This window comes from Rhipicephalus microplus, unplaced genomic scaffold (assembly GCF_043290135.1).
Source record: "Rhipicephalus microplus isolate Deutch F79 unplaced genomic scaffold, USDA_Rmic scaffold_13, whole genome shotgun sequence".
NCBI lineage: Eukaryota > Metazoa > Arthropoda > Arachnida > Ixodida > Ixodidae > Rhipicephalus > Rhipicephalus microplus.
This window is the reverse complement of record NW_027464586.1, coordinates 1,898,256-1,907,898: the sequence shown is the minus strand read 5'-3', so window position 1 is coordinate 1,907,898 and position 9,643 is coordinate 1,898,256.

Below are 9,643 nucleotides of genomic sequence, written 5' to 3'. Positions count from 1 at the left end.
GGCTTGCGCGATCGGCTGTTAACCGAAAGGTTGGAGGTTCGAGCCCACCCGATGATGGTGTGGCGCTTTTTTTTCTTTGTGCTGATAGCTTTGAAGATATGTTCTGATGGTGGTGAGAGTGAAGCAGGACTGTCTCCGTGGCGCAATTGGCTAGCGCGATTGGCTGTTAACCGAAAGGTTGGAAGTTCGAGCCAACCCGGTGGTGGTGCGGTGCTTTTTTTCTTTAGGCTGATAGCTTTGAAGATATGTTCTGATGGTGGTGAGAGTGGAGCAGGACTGTCTCTGTGGCGCTATTGGCTAACGCGATTGGCTGTTAACCGAAAGGTTGGAGGTTCGAGCCCACCCGGTGGTGGTGCGGCGCTTTTTTTTCTTTGCGCTTGTAGCTTTGAAGATATGTTCTGATGGTGTTGAGAGTGGAGCAAGACTGTCTCCGTGGCGCAATTGGCTAGCGCGATTGGCTGTTAACCGAAAGGTTGGAGGTTCGAGCCCACCCGGTGGTGGTGCGGCGCTATTTTTCTTTGCGCTGATAGCTTTGAAGATATGTTCTGATGGTGGTGAGAGTGGAGCTAGACTGTCCTCGTGGCGCATGGGGTTAGCGCGATCGGCTGTTAACCGAAAGGTTGGAGGTTCGAGCCCACCCGGTGGTGGCGCGGCGCTTTTTTTCTTTGCGCTAATAGCTTTGAAGATATGTTCTGATGGTGGTGAGAGTGGAGCAGGACTGTCTCCGTGGCGCAATTGGCTAGCGCGATTGGCTGTTAACCGAAAGGTTGGAGGTTCGAGCCCACCCGGTGGTGGCGCGGCGCTTTTTTTCTTTGCGCTAATAGCTTTGAAAGTATGTTCTGATGGTGGTGAGAGTGGAGCAGGACTGTCTCCGTGGCGCAATTGGCTAGCGCGATTGGCTGTTAACCGAAAGGTTGGAGGTTCGAGCCCACCCGGTGGTGGTGCGGTGCTTTTTTTTCTTTGGGCTGATGGCTTTGAAGATATGTTCTGATGGTGGTGAGAGTGGAGCAGGACTGTCTCCATGGCGCAATTGGCTAGCGCGATCGGCTGTTAACCGAAAGGTTGGAGTTTCGAGCCTACCCAGTGGTGGTGCGGCGCTTTTTTTTCTTTGGGGTGATAGCTCTGAAGAAATGTTTTGACGGTGGTGAGTGTGGAGCAGGACTGTCTCCGTGGTGCAATTGGCTTGCGCGATCGGTTGTTAACCGAAAGGTTGGAGGTTCGAGCCCACCCGATGATGGTGTGGCGCTTTTTTTCTTTGTGCTGATAGCTTTGAAGATATGTTCTGATGGTGGTGAGAGTGAAGCAGGACTGTCTCCGTCGCGCGATTGGCTAGCGCGATTGGCTGTTAACCGAAAGGTTGGAAGTTCGAGCCCACCCGGTGGTGGTGCGGTGCTTTTTTTCTTTGGGCTGATAGCTTTGAAGATATGTTCTGATGGTGGTGAGAGTGGAGCAGGACTGTCTCCGTGGCGCAATTGGCTTGCGCAATCGGCTGTTAACCGAAAGGTTGGAGGTTCGAGCCCACCAGGTGGTGGTGCGGCGCTTTTTTTTTCTTTGTGCTGATAGCTTTGAAGATATGTTCTGATGGTGGTGAGAGTGGAGCAAGACTGTCCTCGTGGCGCAATGGGCTAGCGCGATCGGCTGTAAACCGAAGGGTTGGAGTTTCGAGCCCTCCCGGTGGTGGTGCGGCGCTTTTTTTTCTTTGGGGTGATAGCTCTGAATAAATGTTTTGACGGTGGTGAGAGTGGAGCAGGACTGTCTCCGTGGCGCAATTGGCTTGCGCGATCGGCTGTTAACCGAAAGGTTGGAGGTTCGAGCCCACCCGGTGATGGTGTGGCGCTTTTTTCTTTGCACTATTAGCTTTGAAGATATGTTCTGATGGTGGTGAAAATGGAGCAGGACTGTCTCCGTGGCGCAATTGGCTAGCGCGATCGGCTGTTAACCGAAAGGTTGGAGGTTCGAGCCCACCCGGTGGTGGCGCGGCGCTTTCTATTCTTTGGGCTGGTAGCTTGAAAGATATGTTCTAATGGTGGTGAGAGTGGAGCAAGGCTGTCTCCGTGGCGCAATGGGCTAGCGCGATCGGCTGTTAACCGAAAGGTTGGAGTTTCGAGCCCTCCCAGGAGTGGTGTGTTGCTTTTTTCTTTGTGGTAATAGCTTTGAAGATATGTTCTGGTGGTGGTGAGAGTGGAGCAGGACTGTCTCCCTGGCGCAATTGGCTAGCGCGATCGGCTGTTAACCGAAAGGTTGGAGTTTCGAGCCCACCCGGTGGTGGTGCGGCGCTTTTTTCTCTTTGTGCTGATAGCTTTGAAGATATGTACTGATGGAGGTGAGAGTGAAGCAAGACTGTCCCCGTGGCGCAATGGGCTAGCGCGATCGGCTGTTAACCGAAAGGTTGGAGTTTCGAGTCCTTCCTGGAGTGGTGTGCTGCTTTTTTCTTTGCACTAATAGCTTTGAAGATATGTTCTGATGGTGGTGAGACTGGAGCAGGACTGTCTCCATGGCGCAATTGGCTAGCACGATCGGCTGTTAACCGAAAGGTTGGAGTTTCGAGCCCACCCGGTGGTGGTGCGGCGCTTTTTTCTCTTTGTGCTGATAGCTTTGAAGATATGTTCTGATTGTGGTGAGAGTGGAGCAGGACTGTCTCCGTGGCGCAATTGGCTAACGCGATTGGCTGTTAACCGAAAGGTTGGAGGTTCCAGCCCGCCCGGTGGTGGTGCGGTGCTTTTTTTTTGGGGGCTGATAGGTTTGAAGATATGTTCTGATGGTGGTGAGAGTGGAGCATGTCTGTCTCCGTGGCGCAATTGGCTTGCGCGATCGGTTGTTAACCGAAAGGTTGGAGGTTCGAGCCCACCCGATGATGGTGTGGCGCTTTTTTTCTTTGTGCTGATAGCTTTGAAGATATGTTCTGATGGTGGTGAGAGTGAAGCAGGACTGTCTCCGTGGCGCAATTGGCTAGCGCGATTGGCTGTTAACCGAAAGGTTGGAAGTTCGAGCCCACCCGGTGGTGGTGCGGTATTTTTTTTCTTTGGGCTGATAGCTTTGAAGATATGTTCTGATGGTGGTGAAAGTGGAGCAGGACTGTCTCCGTGGCGCAATTGGCTTGCGCGATCGGCTGTTAACCGAAAGGTTGGAGGTTCGAGCCCACCCGGTGGTGGTGCGGCGCTTTTTTTTTCTTTGTGCTGATAGCTTTGAAGATATGTTCTGATGGTGGTGAGAGTGGAGCAAGACTGTCCTCGTGGCGCAATGGGCTAGCGCGATCGGCTGTAAACCGAAGGGTTGGAGTTTCGAGCCCTCCCGGGAGTGGTGTGTTGCTTTTTACTTTGCACTAATAGCTTTGAAGATATGTTCTGATGGTGGTGAAAGTGGAGCAGGACTGTCTTCGTGGCGCGATTGGCTAGCGCGATCGGCTTTTAACCGAAAGGTTGGAAGTTCGAGCCCACCCGGTGGAGGTGCGGCGCTTTTTTTCTTTGCGCTAATAGCTTTGAAGATATGTTCTGATGGTGTTGAGAGTGGAGCAAGGCTATCTCCGTGGCGCAATGGGCTAGCGCGATCGGCTGTTAACCGAAAGGTTGGAGGTTCGAGCCCACCCGGTGGTGGTGCGGCGCTTTTTTTTTCTTTGTGCTGATAGCTTTGAAGATATGTTCTGATGGTGGTAACAGTGGAGCACGACTGCCTCCGTGGCGCAATTGGCGAGTGCGATCAGCTGTTATCCGAAAGGTTGAAGGTTCGAGCCCACCCGGTGGTGGTGCGGCGCTTTTTTTTCTTTGGGCTGATAGCTTTGAAGATATGTTCTGATGGTGGTGAGAGTGGAGCAAGACTGTCCCCGTGGCGCAATGGGCAAGCGCGATCGGCTGTTAACCAAAAAGTTGGAGTTTCGAGCCCACCCGGTGGTGGTGCGGCGCTGTTTTTTGCGCTGATAGTTTGAAGATATGTTCTGATGGTGGTGAGAGTGAAGCAAGACTGTCCCCGTGGCGCAATGGGCTAGCGCGATCGGCTGTTAACCGAAAGGTTGGAGTTTCGAGTCCTTCCTGGAGTGGTGTGCTGCTTTTTTCTTTGCACTAATAGCTTTGAAGATATGTTCTGATGGTGGTGAGACTGGAGCAGGACTGTCTCCATGGCGCAATTGGCTAGCACGATCGGCTGTTAACCGAAAGGTTGGAGTTTCGAGCCCACCCGGTGGTGGTGCGGCGCTTTTTTCTCTTTGTGCTGATAGCTTTGAAGATATGTTCTGATTGTGGTGAGAGTGGAGCAGGACTGTCTCCGTGGCGCAATTGGCTAACGCGATTGGCTGTTAACCGAAAGGTTGGAGGTTCCAGCCCGCCCGGTGGTGGTGCGGCGCTTTTTTTTCTTTGCGCTGATAGCTTTGAAGATATGTTCTGATGGTGGTGAGAGTGGAGCAAGACTGTCTCCGTGGCGCAGTGGGCTAGCGCGATGGGCTGTTAACCGAAAGGTTGGAGTTTCGAGCCCTCCCGGGAGTGCTGTGTGGCTTTTTTCTTTGCACTGATAGCTTTGAAGATATGTTCTGATGGTGGTGAGCGTGCAGCACGATTGTCTCCGTGGCGCAATTGGCTAGCGCGATCGGCCGTTAACCAAAAGGTTGGAGGTTCGAGCCCACCCGGTGGTGTCGGCGCTTTTTATTCCTTGGGCTGATAGCTTGAAAGATATGTTCTAATGGTGGTGAGAGTGCAGCAGGACTGTCTCCGTGGCGCAATTGGCCAGCGCGATCGGCTGTTAACCCAAAAGTTGGAGGTTCGAGCCCTCCCGGGAGTGGTGTGTTGCTTTTTTCTTTGCGCTGATAGCTTTGAAGATATGTTCTGATGGTGATAAGAGTGGAGCACGACTGTCTCCGTGGCGCAATTGGCTAGTGCGATCGGCTGTTAACCGAAAGGTTGGAGGTTCGAGCCCACCCGGTGGTGGTGCGGCGCTTTTTTTTCTTTGGGCTGATAGCTTTGAAGATATGTTCTGATGGTGGTGAGAAGGGAGCAAGACTGTCTCCGTGGCGCAATGGGCTAGCGCAATCGGCTGTTAACCGAAAGGTTGGAGGTTCGAGCCCACCCGGTGGTGGTGCGGCGCTTTTTTTTCTTTGCGCTGATAGCTTTGAAGATGTGTTCTGATGGTGGTGAGAGTGGAGCAAGACTGTGTCCGTGGCGCAATGGACTAGCGCGATCGGCTGTTAACCGAAAGGTTGGAGTTTCGAGCCCTCCCGGTGGTGGTGCGGCGCTTTTTTATCTTTGGGGTGATAGCTCTGAATAAATGTTTTGACGGTGGTGAGAGTGGAGCAGGACTGTCTCCGTGGCGCAATTGGCTTGCGCGATCGGCTGTTAACCGAAAGGTTGGAGGTTAGAGCCCACCCGGTGATGGTGTGGCGCTTTTTTCTTTGCACTATTAGCTTTGAAGATATGTTCTGATGGTGGTGAAAATGGAGCAGGACTGTCTCCGTGGCGCAATTGGCTAGCGCGATCGGCTGTTAACCGAAAGGTTGGAGGTTCGAGCCCACCCGGTGGTGGCGCGGCGCTTTTTTTCTTTGCGCTAATAGCTTTGAAGGTATGTTCTGATGGTGTTGAAAGTGGAGCAAGGCTGTCTCCGTGGCGCAATGGGCTAGCGCGATCGGCTGTTAACCGAAAGGTTGGAGGTTCGAGCCCATCCGGTGGTGGTGCGGCGCTTTCTATTCTTTGGGCTGATAGCTTTGAATATATGTTCTGATGGTGGTGAGAGTGAAGCAGGACTGTCTCCGTGGCGCAATTGGCTTGCGCGATCGGCTGTTAACCGAAAGGTTGGAGGTTTGAGCCCACCCGGTGGTGTTGCGGCGCTTTTTTTTCTTTGGGGTGATAGCTCTGAAAAAATGTTTTGACGGTGGTGAGTGTGGAGTAGGACTGTCTCTGTGGCGCAATTGGCTTGCGCGATCGGTTGTTAACCGAAAGGTTGGAGGTTCGAGCCCACCCGATGATGGTGTGGCGCTTTTTTTCTTTGTGCTGATAGCTTTGAAGATATGTTCTGATGGTGGTGAGAGTGAAGCAGGACTGTCTCCGTGGCGCAATTGGCTAGCGCGATTGGCTGTTAACCGAAAGGTTGGAAGTTTGAGCCCACCCGGTGGTGGTGCGGTATTTTTTTTCTTTGGGCTGATAGCTTTGAAGATATGTTCTGATGGTGGTGAAAGTGGACCAGGACTGTCTCCGTGGCGCAATTGGCTTGCGCGATCGGCTGTTAACCGAAAGGTTGGAGGTTCGAGCCCACCCGGTGGTGGTGCGGCGCTTTTTTTTCTTTGTGCTGATAGCTTTGAAGATATGTTCTGATGGTGGTGAGAGTGGAGCAAGACTGTCCTCGTGGCGCAATGGGCTAGCGCGATCGGCTGTAAACCGAAGGGTTGGAGTTTCGAGCCCTCCCGGGAGTGGTGTGTTGCTTTTTACTTTGCACTAATAGCTTTGAAGATATGTTCTGATGGTGGTGAAAGTGGAGCAGGACTGTCTTCGTGGCGCGATTGGCTAGCGCGATCGGCTTTTAACCGAAAGGTTGGAGGTTCGAGCCCACCCGGTGGAGGTGCGGCGCTTTTTTTCTTTGCGCTAATAGCTTTGAAGATATGTTCTGATGGTGTTGAGAGTGGAGCAAGGCTATCTCCGTGGCGCAATGGGCTAGCGCGATCGGCTGTTAACCGAAAGGTTGGAGGTTCGAGCCCACCCGGTGGTGGTGCGGCGCTTTTTTTTTCTTTGTGCTGATAGCTTTGAAGATATGTTCTGATGGTGGTAACAGTGGAGCACGACTGCCTCCGTGGCGCAATTGGCGAGTGCGATCAGCTGTTATCCGAAAGGTTGAAGGTTCGAGCCCACCCGGTGGTGGTGCGGCGCTTTTTTTTTCTTTGGGCTGATAGCTTTGAAGATATGTTCTGATGGTGGTGAGAGTGGAGCAAGACTGTCCCCATGGCGCAATGGGCAAGCGCGATCGGCTGTTAACCAAAAAGTTGGAGTTTCGAGCCCACCCGGTGGTGGTGCGGCGCTGTTTTTTGCGCTGATAGTTTGAAGATATGTTCTGATGGTGGTGAGAGTGCAGCAGGACTGTCTTCGTGGCGCAATTGGCTAGCGCGATCGGCTGTTAGCCGAAAGGTTGGAGGTTCGAGCCCACGCGGTGGTGCTGCGGCTCTTTTTTTTCTTTGGGGTGATAGCTCTGAAGAAATGTTCTGACGGTGGTGAGAGTGGAGCACGACTGTCTCCGTGGGGCAATAGGCTAGCGCGATCTGCTGTTAACCGAAAGGTTGGAGGTTCGAGCCCACCCGGAGGTGGTGCGGCGCTTTTTTTCTTTGGGCTGATAGCTTTGAAGATATGTTCTGATGGTGGTGAGAGTGGAGCACGACTGTCTCCGTGGCGCAGTTGGCTAGCGCGATCGGCTGTTAACCGAAAGGTTGGAGGTTCGAGCCCACGCGGTGATAGTGTGCCGCTTTTTTTTCTTTGTGCTGATAGCTTTGAAGATATGTTCTGATGGTGGTGAGAGTGGAGCAGGACTGTCTCCGTGGCGCAATTGGCTAGCGCGATTACCTGTTGACCGAAAGGTTGGAGGTTCGAGCCCACCCGGTGGTGGTGCGGTGCTTTTTTTCTTTGGGCGGATAGCTTTGAAGATATGTTCTGATGGTGGTGAGAGTGGAGGAGGACTGTCTCCGTGGCGCAATTGGCTTGCGCGATCGGCTGTTAACCGAAAGGTTGGAGGTTCGAGCCCACCCGGTGGTGGTGCGGCGTTTTTTTTCTTTGTGCTGATAGCTTTGAAGATATGTAGTGATGGTGGTGAGTGTGGAGCAAGACTGTCCCCGTGGCGCAATGGGCTAGCGCGATCGGCTGTTAACCGAAAGGTTGGAGTTTCGAGCCCTCCCGGGAGTGGTGTGCTGCTTTTTTCTTTGCACTAATAGCTTTGAAGATATGTTCTGATGGTGGTGAGAGTGGAGCAGGACCGTCTCCGTGGCGCAATTGGCTAGCGCGATCGGCTGTTAACCGAAAGGTTGGATGTTCGAGCCCACCCGGTGGTGGTGCGGCGCTTTTTTTTCTTTGCGCTGATAGCTTTGAAGATATGTTCTGATGGTGGTGAGAGTAGAGCAAGACTGTCCCCGTGGCGCATTGGGTTAGAGCGATCGGCTGTTAACCGAAAGGTTGGAGGTTCGAGCCCTCCCAGGAGTGGTGTGTTGCTTTTTTCTTTGTGGTAATAGCTTTGAAGATATGTTCTGATGGTGGTGAGAGTGGAGCAGGACTGTCTCTGTGGCGCAATTGGCTAACGCGATTGGCTGTTAACCGAAAGGTTGGAGGTTCGAGCCCACCCGGTGGTGGTGCGGCGCTTTTTTTTCTTTGCGCTTGTAGCTTTGAAGATATGTTCTGATGGTGTTGAGAGTGGAGCAAGACTGTCTCCGTGGCGCAATTGGCTAGCGCGATCGGCTGTTAACCGAAAGGTTGGAGGTTCGAGCCCACCCGGTGGTGGTGCGGCGCTTTTTTTTCTTTGCGCTGATAGCTTTGAAGATATGTTCTGATGGTGGTGAGAGTAGAGCAAGACTGTCCCCGTGGCGCATTGGGTTAGAGCGATCGGCTGTTAACCGAAAGGTTGGAGGTTCGAGCCCACCCGGTGGTGGCGCAGCGCTTTTTTTCTTTGCGCTAATAGCTTTGAAGATATGTTCTGATGGTGGTGAGAGTGGAGCAGGACTGTCTCCGTGGCGCAATTGGTTGCGCGATCGGCTGTTAACCAAAAGGTTGGAGGTTCGAGCCCTCCCAGGAGTGGTGTGTTGCTTTTTTCTTTGTGGTAATAGCTTTGAAGATATGTTCTGATGGTGGTGAGAGTGGAGCAGGACTGTCTCCATGGCGCAATTGGCTAGCGCGATCGGCTGTTAACCGAAAGGTTGGAGTTTCGAGCCCACCCGGTGGTGGTGCGGCGCTTTTTTCTCTTTGTGCTGATAGCTTTGAAGATATGTTCTGATGGTGGTGAGAGTGGAGCAGGACTGTCTCCGTGGCGCAATTGGCTAACGCGATTGGCTGTTAACCGAAAGGTTGGAGGTTCCAGCCCGCCCGGTGGTGGTGCGGTGCTTTTTTTTTGGGGGCTGATAGGTTTGAAGATATGTTCTGATGGTGGTGAGAGTGGAACATGTCTGTCTCCGTGGCGCAATTGGCTTGCGCGATCGGCCATTAACCGAAAGGCTGGAGGTTCGAGCCCACCCGGTGGTGGTGCGGCGCTTTTTTTTCTTTGCGCTGATAGCTTTGAAGATATGTTCTGATGGTGGTGAGAGTGGAGCAAGACTGTCTCCGTGGCGCAGTGGGCTAGCGCGATGGGCTGTTAACCGAAAGGTTGGAGTTTCGAGCCCTCCCGGGAGTGCTGTGTTGCTTTTTTCTTTGCACTGATAGCTTTGAAGATATGTTCTGATGGTGGTGAGCGTGCAGCACGATTGTCTCCGTGGCGCAATTGGCTAGCGCGATCGGCCGTTAACCAAAAGGTTGGAGGTTCGAGCCCACCCGGTGGTGTCGGCGCTTTTTATTCCTTGGGCTGATAGCTTGAAAGATATGTTCTAATGGTGGTGAGAGTGCAGCAGGACTGTCTCCGTGGCGCAATTGGCCAGCGCGATCGGCTGTTAACCCAAAAGTTGGAGGTTCGAGCCCTCCCGGGAGTGGTGTGTTGCTTTTTTCTTTGC